This window comes from Hyperolius riggenbachi, chromosome 10 (genome assembly GCF_040937935.1).
Source record: "Hyperolius riggenbachi isolate aHypRig1 chromosome 10, aHypRig1.pri, whole genome shotgun sequence".
Lineage (NCBI taxonomy): Eukaryota > Metazoa > Chordata > Amphibia > Anura > Hyperoliidae > Hyperolius > Hyperolius riggenbachi.
The window spans coordinates 185,273,354-185,290,360 of NC_090655.1; the positions used below are offsets into that span (position 1 = coordinate 185,273,354).

At 42.7% G+C, this 17,007-nt stretch overlaps 1 protein-coding gene across 1 annotated transcript in view; it reads left to right on the forward strand.

Moving 5' to 3' along the window:
* Nucleotides 1–427: 427 nt before the first annotated feature.
* The window catches only part of VDAC2 (voltage dependent anion channel 2), a 46,892-nt gene continuing 30,312 nt past the window's right edge, over nucleotides 428–17,007 (forward strand). The window contains exon 1 of the mRNA XM_068255393.1: nucleotides 428–543. The gene's annotated coding sequence lies outside the window, so the exon portion shown is untranslated. The remainder of the gene's footprint in view (nucleotides 544–17,007) is intronic.

Here is a 17,007-nt window from a genome sequence, read left to right on the forward strand (position 1 = left end):
AAGGTAAATTTCCATAACACCATTTAAAAGACGTGATATATAAGAAAGTATAAACTAATATTTGCAGTTGCTCTTTAATTTCTATACTATTAAAAAAATATATACTGGCTGGCCGGGGTCTCCTACATGAGAATTATTCTTCTAGAATACTAAAGACATAGCGCCACCTACTGGAGATTTTGCTTTAGTACACTAAGGTCTTTTAGCGCTTGCGCTATCTACATTTCCCGCCCTCGGAAGGACCTCGCTGGTAGAGAGGCCACGCAGGGTTCTGCCAGACGAAAAGCTCTATTTGCCAACCTTGCAGGCTGTAGTGACCGCTGCGACACATGAGGATCTCACACTGCAGAAGGACCTGAAACTGCAGGACACGACATCTTGCGGGATGGACGCAGTTTCCTTGCGTTCAGGCGTGCCAGGGACAGCCGGGGGCGGAATTGGGCGGGGCTCTGTAGGCGGGACTGGCTAGTGACAGGCTCTGTGTCTCCTTCACTTCGCCCTCCAGTTGCACGCACCGGCTAGGCCGCACAGCCCTGTACAGAGGTGAGCGGGGAGATGGGATATCGGCTCTCAGGCACCGGCCTAGGGGTGGCAGGAGACAGCAGGGAAGCGGGTGGCGGGCATTAGTGCCAGCAATAGCGGCTGGCAGTGTATGAGGACAGGAAATAAGGTGGAGGCCTATGCTGCTGGCAGGGCTGCACCTGAGCTGATAAAGGGCTATTGCTCTGCCTGTTTATAGTAACCACATTTACAGCCATGACCTTATCTTTTCATTGCAGTGCACAGACTCCAGAGTTTCCACACGCAGTACATATAGAACATATGCTAACTGCTTTCTCCTTGTAAAAGATCTTCCTGTTTTACTTGTGCAGTATTTTAGCATTCTCTGATCTTATAAGTAGTGCATTTTATCATATTTGAATTTAAGGTGCCAGAGGATGGTAGACGTATGTAGTATTTTAGCAGCAGCCTCCAGTTGATAAAAGCTTCTGTACTGTAAAATACTCCATCGCTTTTCTCTTACGTCTATACTTCTAGGTTCCTAGTGTCAAAGTGTAAACATTCCCACTGGTAGGAAGACATTAGAATGAACCGGTTTTCTGGTCCTTGTATTGAAATTAATTGCTTGGCTGTTTATATCTCATTTGCCGAGCTATTTGACGTGTTTTAAACATGACTTTTATCTTTTCATTTTACAATAAAAATGAAAATCCAGCCCTGGCTTTGACGTTTTGTGTTAATCCCTGCATGTGTAATCTGCAATTTTGTAGTTTTACAAACCAAAAGATTGGTGCATTTTGTTCTGGCTTAGGACTTCTATGAGGAAGTAGTCTCATTTTTAATGAAAGAGCTGAGCATGAGCATGCTTGCAAGATGGCTGCCCCCTGCTCACTGCTGCGTGTGTAGCAGTTACTATATATAGGATACGTGTGTGACTTGAATTCTATTTTGACCTTAGCTGCTTGTATCTTAGTGTCCCTCTTAACCTTTACTGACTTCCTTTGTCTCCATGTACGTCATGTTTATAGTTTTATGGCTGCCTTTAAATTTCTTCAAAAACCACAGCTACCTGGCGTCACTAGTATTCTATAATTATCTATCAGAACCCTGTTTTCAAACTGTGCAATTAACAAATATAGCATGTTAGTAATCTTCACACTAAAACTGTATCAAATACAGCAGAACACTGTAAATACATGTACTGTATTTTTAAATGTGGCAATGTGCCTCTCATACTTGTCAATTGTGGGAGGAGGAATAAAGTACACCAATCATAGACCTCTGCAATCTAAAATGAAGAGGAAACGAAACATCAGTGCTTACCAGCAGTTTTCAGACCTTTTTAAAATGAGCAGTTCTTGATTTCAAAAGTAATATGCAAATCCTTTTTTTTTTTTTTTTTTTTTAATAGATATTGTTTATATAGCACTTTACAGCCTATGTAGCCATGTCAGCACCTTAATTCCTACCATAGTACAGTATTCTAATGTCTCTGTGATAGCCTAAGGTCAGTATTGGGGTGATGTAAAACAATTATTTGTATGTTTTTAGGGTATGGTCATAAAGCCCACAAAAACACAAGTACATACAGACTTCATGCGGACAGTTGCTTTTTTCCTCCCAATTGTTCCAATTGGTTAATGTGAATATCACAGATCAATTCGAAATTTTTTTTTTTTTTTTTTTGCATACACTATGTGGCTGTGGAAACAGACAATATCTATCACCTTGCAACAGTTCTCCCTTGGATATTAGATTGGATTTCAGCAGAGATCATGGCCATCTGCCGCAGCATGCCTAGTACTGCCACAAAACGTCCCAATAAATGTTAGATTGACAAAACCATCAAACTGATAAAGGCCATTTTTAAAATGTCAGTACAGAATGACTTTAGATGACCGTTGCCATGTGATCCTCTTTTTCAGGATGTACAACACATATGGTGTGAAAGTAGCATTCAAGTTCTAAAGTGCTAGTTTTACTTATCTTAATGCATGTTTAACCTCCCTAGCGGTATTGATGGATATACATGTCAATACAAAACCTGCTGTGAGCAGTATTGCTGTGCATACACGTCAATACTCTCCTGCACTGTATGCTAGACCCTTGCTTGACACATTTTGGCAAGTTACAGGAAAAAAAGGTTATGAAAATTCATTGGATCACTTTTTGCACAGAAATCCTGGCGAAATTGAACACCAGGGAGGTTAATATAACTTAAAGGACAACTGAAATGAGAGATATATGGAGGCTGCCACATTTGTTTCCTTTTAAATATCAGTTGCCTAGCAGCCCTGTTGATCTATTTGGCTGCATTAGTGTTCGAATAACACCAGATACAAGCATGTGTCTAATCTTGTCAGATCTGATGATGTCAGAAACACCTGATCTGCTGCATGCTTGTTCAGGGTCTATGGCTAAAAGTATTAAAGGCAGAGAATCAGCAGGACAGCCAGGCAACTAGTATTGCATAAAAGGAAGTTTAAAGGACAACTGAAGTGAGAGGTATATGGAGACGGTCATGTTAACTTCATTTTAAATAGTGTCTGAAGTGTTATTTTTCTTTTTTTTCTTTCATTAAAGCGGATCCGAGATTAAAAACCTAACTATAACAAGTAACTTATCTATATATCTTATCTAAAGTTTAGATAGTTTACACAGCAAATCTAGCTGCAAACAGCTTTAATAGAATATGATTATTTAATCCTGTGATACAATGACAGCAGCCATGTTGTTTGTAAACATTACACAGAGGCAGGCTTATCTGCATCTTGAGCAAAAAAACCTAATCCCCCTCCCTCCTCCCCTCTGCCTCTGAAATCTCTGGCTAGTAATACCTCCACCTCCTCCTGCCCAGACTGAGCTCTCATGAGCCCTTGCTATTGTCTTCAAGTGCCTTGGCTCTGAAAACCTGTGGGCGTGGCTTGTTTAGTTTATAGGGAATTAGAGTATTAAAACAAAAACAAAAGTATTTGGCTTGAGGAATGCTCTATAAACAATAGGAAAGGAACACAATTATGCAATGTGTAAAAGTTCATCTCGGATCCACTTTAAACAATCATCTTCAGCATTAAGATGCAAGCTGATTCGCCAAATGCCCATGGCAAAACAAGGTATTTATCCCCCTGAAATACCGGGGCAAAATTCCACGACTTTTGAAATCGCAGATTTTGCTGCCCAGGAGAGGCAAAACTGTGTTGCAGTAGCTCTGCCTTATATACAGTCAATCTCCGCTGATCTCTGCCTCTCCCCGCCCCCTCTCAGTGAAAGAAGACTGAGAGGGGCGGGAAGAGGCGGAGATTGACTGGAGAAGAGGCAGAGCTACTGCAAACGGCTCTGCCTCTTTCAGGAAGCAAAATTATACAATTGCATATTTGGGTATTACAGGGGGATAAATGCCTTGTTCTGCCACGCGGATGCGGCGAATCAGCTTATATCTTAAAGAGACTCCGTAACAAAAATTGCATCCTGTTTTTTATCATCCTACAAGTTCCAAAAGCTATTCTAATGTGTTCTGGCTAACTGCAGCAATTTATACTATCTTTGTCTCTGTAATAAATCAATGTATCTTTCCCCTGTCAGACTTGTCGGCCTGTGTCTGGAAGGCTGCCAAGTTCTTCAGTGTTGTGGTTCTGCTATGAACTCACCCCCAGGCCCCTCTCTGCACACTGCCTGTGTATTATTTAGATTAGAGCAGCTTCTCTCTTCTCTCTTATCTTTTACAAGCTGGATAAATCGTCCTCTGAGCTGGCTGGGCTTTCACATACTGAGGAATTACAAACAAGGGCAAAGCTGTTTGCAGAAAGAAAAGAGCAGCCTGAAACTTCAGTGCATGGGGGAAAGAAACACACAAATGATCTCTTGAGATTCAAAAGGAATGCTGTATACAGCCTGCTTGTGTATGGATGTATTTTTCTATGTGTGGACATACTGTACATCAACCTACTTCCTGTTTTGGTGGCCATTTTGTTTGTTTACAAACAAACTTTTTAAAACTGTTTTTAACCACTTTTAATGCGGCGAGGAGCGGCGAAATTGTGACAGAGGGTAATAGGAGATATCCCCTAACGCACTGGTATGTTTACTTTTGAGTGATTTTAACAATACAGATTCTCTTTAAAGGGAACCTTAACTCTAAAAAAAAAAAAAAACATGAGTGTTACTTACCTGGGGCATCTACCAGCCCCCTGCAGCCATCCTGTGCCCTCGCAGTCACTCATGGCTCCTCTGGTACCCCGTTGCCATGCGTAAGTTTTTACGCATTCCTGCTGGTGCTATTGCAGACACCAACAAGTACATTTTTACGCCTTACGGGTGTAATGCATACAATTTTACGCATTACACAGGTAACGCGTAAAAATGTACTTGATGTCTGCAATAGCTTCCTGCATCAGCAGGAATGCGTAAAAACTTTCACATGGCCGGCCAACTCCTAGTCAGCAAAAACGAAACTAGCTGGCAGTGGGGGACTAGAGGAGCCATGAGTGACTACGAGGGCACAGGATGGCTGCAGGGGGCTGGTAGATGCCCCAGGTAAGTAACTCGTTTTTTGTTGTTGCTGAAGATGACTGCTTAAAGAGACTCCGTAACAAAAATTGCATCCTGTTTTTTATCATCCTACAAGTTCCAAAAGCTATTCTAATGTGTTCTGGCTTACTGCAACACTTTCTGCTATCAGTCTCTGTAATAAATCAACTAATCTCTCACTTGTCAGACTTGTCAGCCTGTGTCTGGAAGGCTGCCAAGTTCTTCAGTGTTGTGGTTCTGTGATGCATCTCCCCCCTCCTGGCCCCTCTCTGCACACTGCTGTGTGTTATTTAGATTAGAGCAGCTTCTCTCTTCTCTCTTATCTTTTACAAGCTGGATAAATCGTCCTCTGAGCTGGGTGGGCTTTCACATAGTGAGGAATTACAGACAAGGGCAAAGCTGTTTGCAGGAAGAAAAGAGCAGCCTGAAACTTCAGTGCATGAGAGATGCAGGGGGAAAGAAACACACAAATGATCTCTTGAGATTCAAAAGGAATGCTGTATACAGCCTGCTTGTGTATGGTTGTATTTTCTATGTGTGGACATACTGTACATCAACCTACTTCCTGTTTTGGTGGCCATTTTGTTTGTTTATAAACAAACTTTTTAAAACTGTTTTTAACCACTTTAAATGCGGCGGGGAGCGGCGAAATTGTGACAGAGGGTAATAGATGTCCCCTAACGCACTGGTATGTTTACTTTTGTGTGATTTTAACAATACAGATTCTCTTTAATAAAAAAAGAGGAAAAATAACCCTTCAGACACTCTTTAACCTCCTTGCCGGTCTAAAAAATCCGGCAAGGAGGCAGCGCCGCACTTTTTTTTTTTATTTATTTTTTTAAATCATGTAGCGAGCCCAGGGCTTGCTACATGATAGCCGCTGAGCGGCGGCATCCCCCCACCCACTCCGATCACCTTTGGCGATCAGAGTATGCAGGAAATCCCGTTGAGAACGGGATTTCCTGCAGGGCTTCCCCGGTCGCCATGGCGACGGGGCGGGATAACGTCATGGGCGTCGGGACGTCACAGGGAATCCCGAACCGCCCCTCAGCGCTGCCTGGCACTGATTGGCCGGGCTGCGCAGGGGTCTGGGGCGGGGGAGGGGCAACGCGGCGGGTAGCGGTGAGCGGCGGCGAGCGCATACTACACGCAGCTAGCAAAGTGCTAGCTGCGTGTAGGAAAAAAAATTATGCAAATCGACCCAGCGGGGCCTGAGAAATCCTCCTGCGCAGGTTACCCTGAGCTGAGCTCGGGATAACCGGCAAGGAGGTTAAAGGGGAACTGAAGAGGTATACGGAGGCTGCCATATTTATTTCTTTTTAATCAATACCAGTTGCCTGGCAGCCCTGCTGGTCTATTTCTCTGCAGTAGTATCTGAATAACACCAGAAACAAGCATGCAGCTAGTCTTGTCAGATCTGACTTTAAAGTCTGAAACACCTGATCTGCTGCATGCTTGTTCAGGGGCTATGGCTAATAGTATTAGAGGCAGAGGATCAGCAGGGCTGCCAGGCACCTGGTATTGAGTAAAAGGAAATAAATATGGCAGCCTCCGTATACCTCTTACTTCAGTTCCCCTTTAAGCAATACCAGTTGTCGCGTTATCCTGCTGATCCTGTCTCTAATCCTTTTAGCCATAGACCCTGAACAAGCATGCAGCAGATCAGGTGGTTTTTGACTTTTTTTTTTTTTTTTTAAAGAAATCTGACAATATTTACTGCATGCTTGTTTTTGGTGTGATGCAAACACTTCTGAAACCAAATAGACCAGCAGGGCTGCCAAGGAACTGATTTTGCTTAAAGGATAACCGAACTGACATGTGACATGATGAGATAGACATTTGTATGTACAGTGCCTTGCACACAAATAACTATGCTTTGTTCCTTTTTTTTCTTTCTCTGCCTGAAAGAGTTAAATATCAGGTATGTAAGTGGCTGACTCAGTCCTGACTCAGACAGAAAGTGACTACAGTGTGACCGAGTCAGGAACTTACATACCTGATATTTAACTCTTTCAGACAGAGAAAGGAAAAAAGGAACACAGCATAGCTATTTGTGAGCCTGGTGCTGTACATACCCATGTCTATCTCATCATGTCACATGTCACTTTGGGTATCCTTTAAAAGGAAATATGGCTGCCTCCATATACCTCTCACTTCAGTTGTTTTTTAAAGTAAAGCAAGCACCTATTTTACCCAAAATATAGAAGTACCAACCTCACCCTAAGGGCCCGTTTCCACTTTGGCAGATTCACGTGCGTTAGCCGCACGCAAATGTCGTCGTCCCCCACACCCTGCAGGCAACAAAAACAAAACAGTAACTCTTAACAATTTTCCGCATAGTTTCACAGGTTTTTTTTTACGTGTCTTCACATGCAAGTTTTTGTGAGTTTTCGCATGCGTATGTCAATAGTGACGGGGCTGGGGGGGGGGGATAATTTGCTTACGCATGCGAATTTACATGCTAAAACGTCCACAAAAATGCAAATTTGCATGCTTGTAGTGGAATGAGCCCTAAGGGAGGTTTGTAAATAGGGAAGGGGGAGACAGGCATTTCTTTCCTTTGGAGATTTCTTATCTTTGTGTCTGAATGCGTACCTACTAGAACACTTCTAAAATTTACTTGTGCTGCTCTGAGATACTGTTGGGGAACAGCCTCAAATATGTCTTGTGATTGCTTATGTAGAGACTAATAATTAGGGCATAAGTCACAAAAGGAGATGTGTAATGAACGTTCATTTCAAGCATCCATTGAAACATGGAGGTTTGTTTTGTATCTCGCCTCTTCCTCCAGAGTATGAGAACAAGGATTACCTAGGCAGTAAAAGCGTGATGTCAATATATAATTTCCCCAAGCGTTGAACCTAGATTTAGTCAGTTTGAGGGAAGTGCATTTGGGCCAATTCCAAGCTGCCTGCAATTTGACCATTTCTTGTTCCTGGTAAGACTGTTGCCTATGTTGTGTGATTTAAAGGACTTACGAGGCGAAACGCCGAAAAAAAGTTAATCACTTGCCTCATCTGTTAAGGCACAGAGGACGCTGTCCGCGCCCTCCGTGCCGATCCGCCGGGTCCCCCCGCTTATTAGCCCCCCGGGCCGGCTGCCGACCCCACGGCCCGGGTCGGGCTCTCTCGCCTCTCCCAAGATGGCCGCATCCTTTGCCCGCGGCTGCGCAGTCCGCATAGCCGCGAGTGCGGCTGCGCAGCTCTTGGGCCAACCCCTCCGTTCCACGCTACGTAGCGTAGATCGGAGGGGTTGGCCCTAGAGCTGCGCAGCCGCACTCGCGGCTATGCGGACTGCGCAGCCGCGGGCAAAGGATGCGGCCATCTTGGGAGAGGCGAGAGAGCTCGACCCGGGCCGTGGGGTCGGCAGCCGGCCTGGGGGGCTAATAAGCGGGGGGACCCGGCGGATCGGCACGGAGGGCGCGGACGGCGTCTTCCGTGCCTTAACAGATGAGGCAAGTGATTAACTTTTTTCCGGCGTTTCGCCTCGTAAGTCCTTTAAGTCTTTAACCGAATTGCGGCTCAAGCAGTGGGTAAAACAGTAGGGAGTCTTTGGGCAAGGCTCCCTAATGATTCTGGTCACCTGTGGAGCATGCCCAAAGTGGCTGCAGCTCTGGCACTTTAAGTCCGCCAGAAGAAAAGCATGATCTAAATGTTCTGTGTCTTGACCTATTCAGAAATGGGCACAGACTATCTGCATAGAAGCAGTCCTGATGAGGGTTCACGGATTTCCACTTGGTTGCCGTAAAATACTTGGGTTTGGAAGAGTGCCCTGTCTCAAGGCAGATGGGCACTTTATAGTGATGGCAGGTGGCAACATGGGTGGGTAAGCTTTATTCTCTTATGTAGGGACATAGTGAGAGGTGACATTTCCTGGAAATATCACTTTAAACTTAGCTAGTCCCTATTGCACATCTCCTTTTGCCTCAATTTCTCCTTCGTCATGGAAGATACTATTAGGGTTTGGTTTATGCTGACCAGTGCATAGAGAACTGGATCTATAGCTGAGGAGTTCTCCAGAAAACCAGTCAAAATCTTGGTTTCACATATGTGATGAACCCACATTTAATGTTTTTGTCTTCTGTTCTGCTGTTAGTTCCTCTGTATCTGTGATAATTGCCACCATTTTCTAGTTGCTGGTAGTGGTGGAGTTTGTTACTGTCACCTTTGAGTCATCAATATGGAATGCATTCTTTTGCCTACTTCTGCTGTTACTGGGTGTTGCATCAGTGTTGGGCTGAAAGAGCATTCTCAATCTAACATTTATAATATTTAGATGAGCGGCACCTATTCTACAGTATGCGGAAGAGCCTTTTAAAACTGGCTGAAATAAACTTGTGTGGAATATCTTTAACTTTTTTCTGTACACCAGAAACTTGTGGAAGAAAATATGTAATTAGCCATAACGGTCATTCTTAAAGTGAACCTAAGGTGGAAATAAACTGATGAGATAAACTATTTTATTTATCCTCCTCCTAAAGATAAATCCCAGGGTTTCTTTTATATTTAAACATTTACAAAATTAGGTTGAATGGTTTACTGTCTCTAATCAGTGGCAGCCTATTAAGTTTCCCAGCGTTTGAAAAAGGTTCAATAGTTCATGTTATCTCTCCCTGCCCTCAGTTGTATTCTGACAGGAAAACTTTTATAGCTGTAAAGGGGGCCATACATTAGAACGATTATGGGCAGATTCGACCAAAAGACAAATTTTATCTCTAATCGAATTTGATTAGAGATAAATTTGTCTCTAGTTGAATCTGGCCATACACTACAGGCCGATTCCTGTCCGCTTTCAGCATGAAATCATCAGGGAATCGGCTGAGCCGCCGCGTCCGCCCCGCCACTGCCACCAAAATGTATAAATGTATGTAGTGCATTTAGACATTACCTGTCCTGTAGCAGCATCCCCACGGTGTCTGTCCATCTCGCCGGGTAACAGCCTCATACACGCTAGCGACGCATAGCGTCAGACGCTATGTGCCGCCGGAGTGTATGCGGAACCCGGCGAGATGGACTGAAACCACATGGAGGTTGACACCCGACAGGTAATGTATAAATACACTACATACATTTATACATTGTGGTGGCGGGGGTTTTGTGGTCTCGTCGCTCGTTTGCAATTTGGCCGCAGTACCGCCGCGCACATGACCAACCAACTTGGGCCCGACATCTTCCAGCATGCGCGATCGACTGTGCGGCCAATTTCTGTCCCGAAATTGATCGCTTTGTCGGTCGGGAATGCAGTTGGCAGCAATTTTCATCCAATTTGTTTATAATAATTGAATTGGATGGTCGATTGGTTGGTTGGCTGGCTAGTGTATGGGCCCTCTTAATTTGCTTTTCAGTGATGTTTACTATATTCCCGACAAACTACTGACAAGACAGAAGCCATTCACTTTCATGACTAGAAATTAACTCTTTCAGGAAGCAAAATAAAATATGAAAAACAGCCTGGTTATTAATGTTTTGTAGTTTACATACACTTCTATCTCATCATGTCACATGTCGTCTTGGGTACATCTTAAATCTCAACTAAAGTGAGAGGGATATGGGGGTTGCCATATTTATTTTTTTAAAGAGACACTGAAGCGAAAAAAAAATATGATATTATGATTTGTATGTGTAGTACAGCTAAGAAAGAAAACATTAAGATCAGACATCAGTCTAATTGTTTTTAGTACAGGAAGAGTTAGGAAACTCCAGTTGTTATCTCTATGCAAAAAAGCCATTAAGCTCTACGACTTTCAAAGTCGTGGAGAGGGCTGTTATCTGACTTTTATTATCTCAACTGTTTTCTTTTTCTCTGCCAGAGGAGAGGTCATTAGTGCACAGACTGCTCTGAAAGAATCATTTTAAATACTGAGTGTTGTGTAATCTGCACATATTAGAGAATGATGCAATGTTAGAAAAAACACTATATACCTGAAAATAAAAATGAGAATATTTTCTTTGCTGCTAATCTTCTAGTAATTATTCATAGTACACAACCAATTCATTAGATCATATTTTTTTTTCGCTTCAGTGTCTCTTTAAGCAATACCAGTTTGCCTGGCTGTTATGCTGATGCTCTGCCTCTAATACTTTTAGCCATCGACCCCCGAACAAGTATGCAGCATATCAGGTGTTTTTGACATTGTCAGGTCTCACAAGTTCGGCTGGACGCTTGTTCCTGACGTTCCGACACTACTGCAGCAAAATAGATCAGCTGGGCTGCCAAGCAATCTGGTATACAAGCGACACCCATGCTAACCTAGAAATAAAAAACACATATATAAGTAGATAAATACTACTTCTGCTTACATAACTGATGTATTGTGCTATCCATGTAATGATTCGTGTGAATTTTATAAAGGAAAAGCAGAAAATCCTATTCTAGGCAGTGGCCAGTTTGCCAAGCTAATGCTGACATCATATCCTCCCTGACTCTTGTCCTCCCCCCTCCCCCCCCCTTTCTCTTGCTTATTGTGTGTTCTTTAGCTGCCCTTCTCCCGGAGTCTTCAGACACTCCCACTGGGGTGTATACTAGGAACTGCACTCTTTTTTTTTTTTTTTTTTTTCAATCGCCAAGTCACCTCAGCCTTGCTTGTAAACACAAGTGATCAGCGGGTGTTTCTGATAAGCAGCTAGGCAGGGAAATAAATGGAAGAGGAGGAATATATTATAGATAAAAAGTCCCAGCATTCAACTGTTTAGGAGCACTGGCCTTTTAGTAGTCAGTGCCAAAGTATGTGATAACTCTAAACCATAACAGAAAACGTTTTGAAAGCAGGATTAGCATCTTTATCACTTAATACACTCAGACTAGTTGCTGTTGAAATTTGATTTTTATGGTGACAATACCGCTTTAAAAGGAAATGCATATGGCAGGCTCCCTATTCTTCTCACTTCAGTTGCCCTTTAAGACTACCTGCCTGGCACCTCCTGTCATTCTGATTTCTTGGCTTCAATGCTTTGTGTTGGGGACTTGAGGCAAATTATCAGGTACTGTAACTTGCAGGTTTACATCTTCCAGTATTGTTTTCTTTAGGTGATGTTTACCTTTATCAATTCAAGTTCTGAGCTTTTCAAACAAATCCTATTTAAAGGGTACCTAAAGCAAAAAATATATGGAGGCTGCTGTATACATTTGTTTAAACAATACCATTTGCCTGGCAGTCAAACACCTCTGCATAGGTGCACCTAACCTGTGGTCTACTGGGTTACCAGCTAACCTGCTAGAACTTGACCCAAGCTTTGGGTTACCAACACAATGCGAGTGGGCATTGCAAACAGACACTAATATTTTGTGAAAGGTCACTCCAGTACCTAAATGCAAATTCACAGCACACACCAGTGTTCTCCCCAGAATTCTTTCCCTGCCGGGTGGCAGGAAAAAAATATCCGGGTAGCGTGAAAAAGTAGCCGGGATTGGTCGTCCAGGACGAGCAGCATTAATTAAAATGTTTTCAATGGGCAGACTCCTGTATCTGTTGCAGACTCTGCCGTTGCTTCTCAAACACAAAGATATTCAAGCCCTAAACTCGGCCTTTAATAAATTTCTTTGGAACAAGAAAAAGCCGCGGATTTCTCTGTCCAAATTGTTTCTATCTAGAGGCCTGGGAGGTCTCAAAATTCCAGACATTAGAAGCTATAACTTAGCCACAATATTGAGGCACATTCCAGATTGGATACTAGGGACAAGCAGATTTTCTAATTCTGAACTGGAGGCAGAAGTAGCACAGCCATGGTCATTATTGGGGTTATTACTAGGGATGCTCGCTGAATTCCGCAGAATTCTTAATTTCGCAATTCCGGCCGGAATTAGGTAAATTCCGATTCCGGCGGTCGGAACGGAATTGCTAAACCTAATAAATGGAAAGCCACGGAATTTTCCGGAATTGAGAAAAATTCTCTCCTCCTCTTTTTCCCCGGCGGAATTTCGTACGAATACGGCGGAACGGTATTGGTGGTTCCTATCATCCCTAGTTATTACATTCTAAATTAAACTACCATTAAGGCTTAAAAGCAATGTTATTTTCAGGGACACTATTGCCACATGGAAGGCTGTAATGCTGCATACACACTTGAGATAAGTCTCTGGAAAAGGCAAGATCACAGACCAATTTTACCCCATTCCATGTAGTATGAGAGCCATACTCTACACAGTCTTTTCTATGGAGCTGCACTCCCCATCAGATAAAATCTTTGCAAGATGCTGCACACAAAGATGCCCTTACACATTCAACAGATCATTATCTACAAAAGATCTCTTCCTGCAATAGATCCATTCCTTCAAAATGCATTCACAGTCTATGAGATCTGCAGATCCTCATACACACCTTGTTTAACAGACTTCATCTGCATATCTGGCAATCATCTGCAGATCTGAAAATCCATCCTGGTGGATCTGATCTGCAGATGATTGCCTGCTAAACAAGGTGTGTATGATGATCTGCAGATCTCATAGACTATGAATGCATTTTGAAGGAATGGATCTATTGCAGGAAGAGATCTTTTGCAGATACTGATCTTTTGAATGTGTACAGGCATCTTTGTGTGCAGCATCTTGCAAAGATTTTATCTGATGGGGAGTGCAGCTCCATAGAATAGACTGTGTAGAGTATGGCTCTCATACTACATGGAATGGGGTATAATTGGTCTGTGATCTTGCCTTTTCCAGAGACTTTTATCTCAAGTGTGTATGCAGCATAAGGAAAAAATTGGGATTGCCAACACTAATCTCCAAGTATATGCCTATATAGGGCAACCCAAATTTTACACCAAGTGTTCAACAGAAAAGTTTTGCAGACTGGGAGGAAAAGAGTGTGGTAAAATTGGGGAATCTGTTTGATTTGCACGCAGGAACCTGGCTCCCTTTTACAGAAGTACGTAAACAATATCATCTCGCGCCCACAGATTACTTTCCCTGTTTGCAAATTGATTTTTTTTTGTTGGGGCGACATTACGAGACATCACAAAGATAGCCATGCCTACAAAATTTGACAGCTTGGTTAGGCCTAGAAACCCTGTGAGATCTCTGTCTGAAATCTATAATACATTAACCAGTTCACCCCCAAGGGTTTTTATCCTAACGGACCAGAGCAATTTTCACCTGTCAGTGCTCCTCCCTTTTATTCCCTAATAACTTTATTACTAATCACAAGAAAATGATCTATACCTCATTTTTTTTTCGCCACCAATTAGGCTTTCTGTGGGTAGTACATTTTGCTAAATTTTTTTATTCTAAATGCGTTTTAATGGGAAAAATACAAAAATAATGGAAAAAAAATCATTTCTTAGTTTTCAGCCATTGTAGTTTAAAATTAAGCCTTCTCCTTTGGATAAAACCAACACATTTTATTTACCCAGTTGTCTCGATTATTTTTTTTGTTCTGGCCATAATTACAAGACCCTATGTAATAAATTAAAATTAATTTTCCCTAATAAAATATAGATTAAAAAAGCGGAGTCCCTAAGGCAACTATTTATTGATTTATTTTAAGCTTATTTTTTTTAAAGTGTTTTTTTTTTTTTTTTTTTTTTTTTTTTTTTTTGGGTGGGGGGCGTGGAGGGTTGGAAGTGTAATTTTATTATTTTTTTTTTTAATGTGTATGTACCTGTATATGTATGTGTTTGTGTGTGTAATATACTTTTTGGCCACAAGATGGCGCTAGTGAACACTCCGGTTATAGGAAGTGATCACTTTTTTTTTTTTTTAATTTTTACACTTGTGAATGGAGGTGTCCGCTGTTCGCGGTCACATCCATTCATTCACTCCAGGCATTGCGATTGGGTAGAGGACCGCTCGGTCCTCTTTCCCAATCACTAAACACGGGATCCCGACGCAAACGGCGGTGGTAGCGGCGCGCACACGAGCGGAGCAGCGGCGGGATCGCGCGACGTATTAAAAGTAAAACGATAGAATGTTTATCATGCATACAACTATGTACATAGCTACCGGTTTTCCACCTGTTTCTGCAATCTTTCAATAGTTCTCTCAACTGGTAATGCTTATTTCACTTTTGAATTAATAAAAAACAGTGTTACAAAAAAACAAAAGTAAAACTCTTATTGCTAAACCATGGCAAAAACACAGAACAGACGAAAACCTGCACACCAAAATATGTGAAGGAATTCAACTATTTAATGGTGTTACACGATCTGAGGCGTGGCGGGCATCTCATTTGTTATTTGCGCACAAGGCTAAATATGCTTTCAATATAAAATTTAAACACCCCCCAGAACACTATGTCCCCGAGTGTCCGAAGTGCCAATTACCGAATGCTCACTTAAGCTGGCCATACACTGGCCCGATTTGCCGCCGTTCAACAGCAGATTCGATCACTGCGAACGAATCTGCTGCCAATCGTTAGCGCTAAACGCACCCGCCGACCCGATCTCCCGAAATCGGATCGGTCCGTTAATCGCGCCGTGCGGGAAATTACCGTCGATCGCCCGCGGGTAGGGAGCGCGTCGCTAGCGCCGGCCAATCCGATACAGGTATAAATTACCTGACGCTGGCTCCCGGGCGTCTTCTCCGCGCTGCACCGCTCTGTTCCTGCTCCATCCCAGCGTACATTAACTTCCTGTGTCACTCCAGTGACCAGAGGGCGCTCTATTTGAACTTCCTGGTCACGGAGTGACACAGTGTACGCTGGGGTGCATTGTGGGATGCGGTGCAGCGCGGAGAAGAGGACCCAGCTTCAGGTACTGTATACGGGGGGACAGGCGGCAGGAGCAGCTCAACAGATTGTGATCGGTTTCAGGCTGAAATCGATTAACAATCTGTTTGCAGTAAAGGTGGCCATACGATCCCTCTCTGATCAAATTCGATCAGATAGGGATCTGTCAGTTGGTCGATCTGATGGCAAATCGACCAGTGTATGGCTACCTTTATTCCATTGTGCTTGGCAGTATCCAAGAATTGAGCTTTTTTGGGACAGGGTATTAGAATTGGCAAATGAGATGTGTCACAAAAGGGTGGTTAAAGATAGGGACCTATGTTTTTTTTTTTTTTTTTTAACTATTCCAAGCTTAATGAGTCAGACCCAAAGATGAGGCCCTCACTGCTTTTTCATGTTATCATTCTTGCACGTAAAACTTTATTTGGATGGTGGTTAAAGTCGAGCCCACCAAAAATGTCTGACATCCAAAATGAAATGTTTAAATTGTTTGCCATAGAGAAATATTTGGTTCTTCAAGAGAAGGAAAAACGAGCAAAGAAAAATTCTTTAAACGTTGGAGGAACTTTATTGCCATCTATTTCTCGCAGGAGGAAATAAATCTTCTTATGGAACATTTCAAATGCACAACATGGTACTGTACTGGGATCTTTGGGTAGACTAAAAATAATGAACCAGGAGTGAGGACATTGTTTTGCTATGGAAGAGTTTTATAATCGTCTATGCTGAATTTTTGAGGCTTTCCTTGCAGAGCGAGAGGGAGGTGGGTGGGAGGGAAAGAGGAGGGAAAGGGAGATAAAAACGGGGGGGGGGGGGGGGTTTGAATGATGATTGTTCCAATACTTATCTTGTTTTGTTAAGTTGTCTTGAGAATTTGTACTGGTTCAGGGCAACTGTCCATACTATCAGCTTGTGTACAACCTGTGTGTCTGCTTATGCAGTTTTATTGTTGTACCTTGCTGCACATGGAACAAATAAAATGTTTATAAAAAAAAAAAAAAAAAAGTAGCCGGGTGGGGCAAGATGAGAAAATGCAGGTCCGGTGCTTTTTTGCACAACTCTTCTTACAACAGAGGAGTCTGGGGAGAACACTGCACACCACTTTTCCTGACAAAGCAAACTCTGCTAATGCCTATGGGGACTGATGCTGCCATATTCGTTTGTTCACTTTCTTCTGCTGTTCTGTCCCCATAATCTTCTGCCTTCTTCTGTATCCCTGCTGCTAGACAGAACAGACACCTGATTTAAATATTTAAACACAGATTAGCATTGAAAGAGGGAAACGAAACCCATGGGTTGGGTTGTTAATGTAGGGGGGT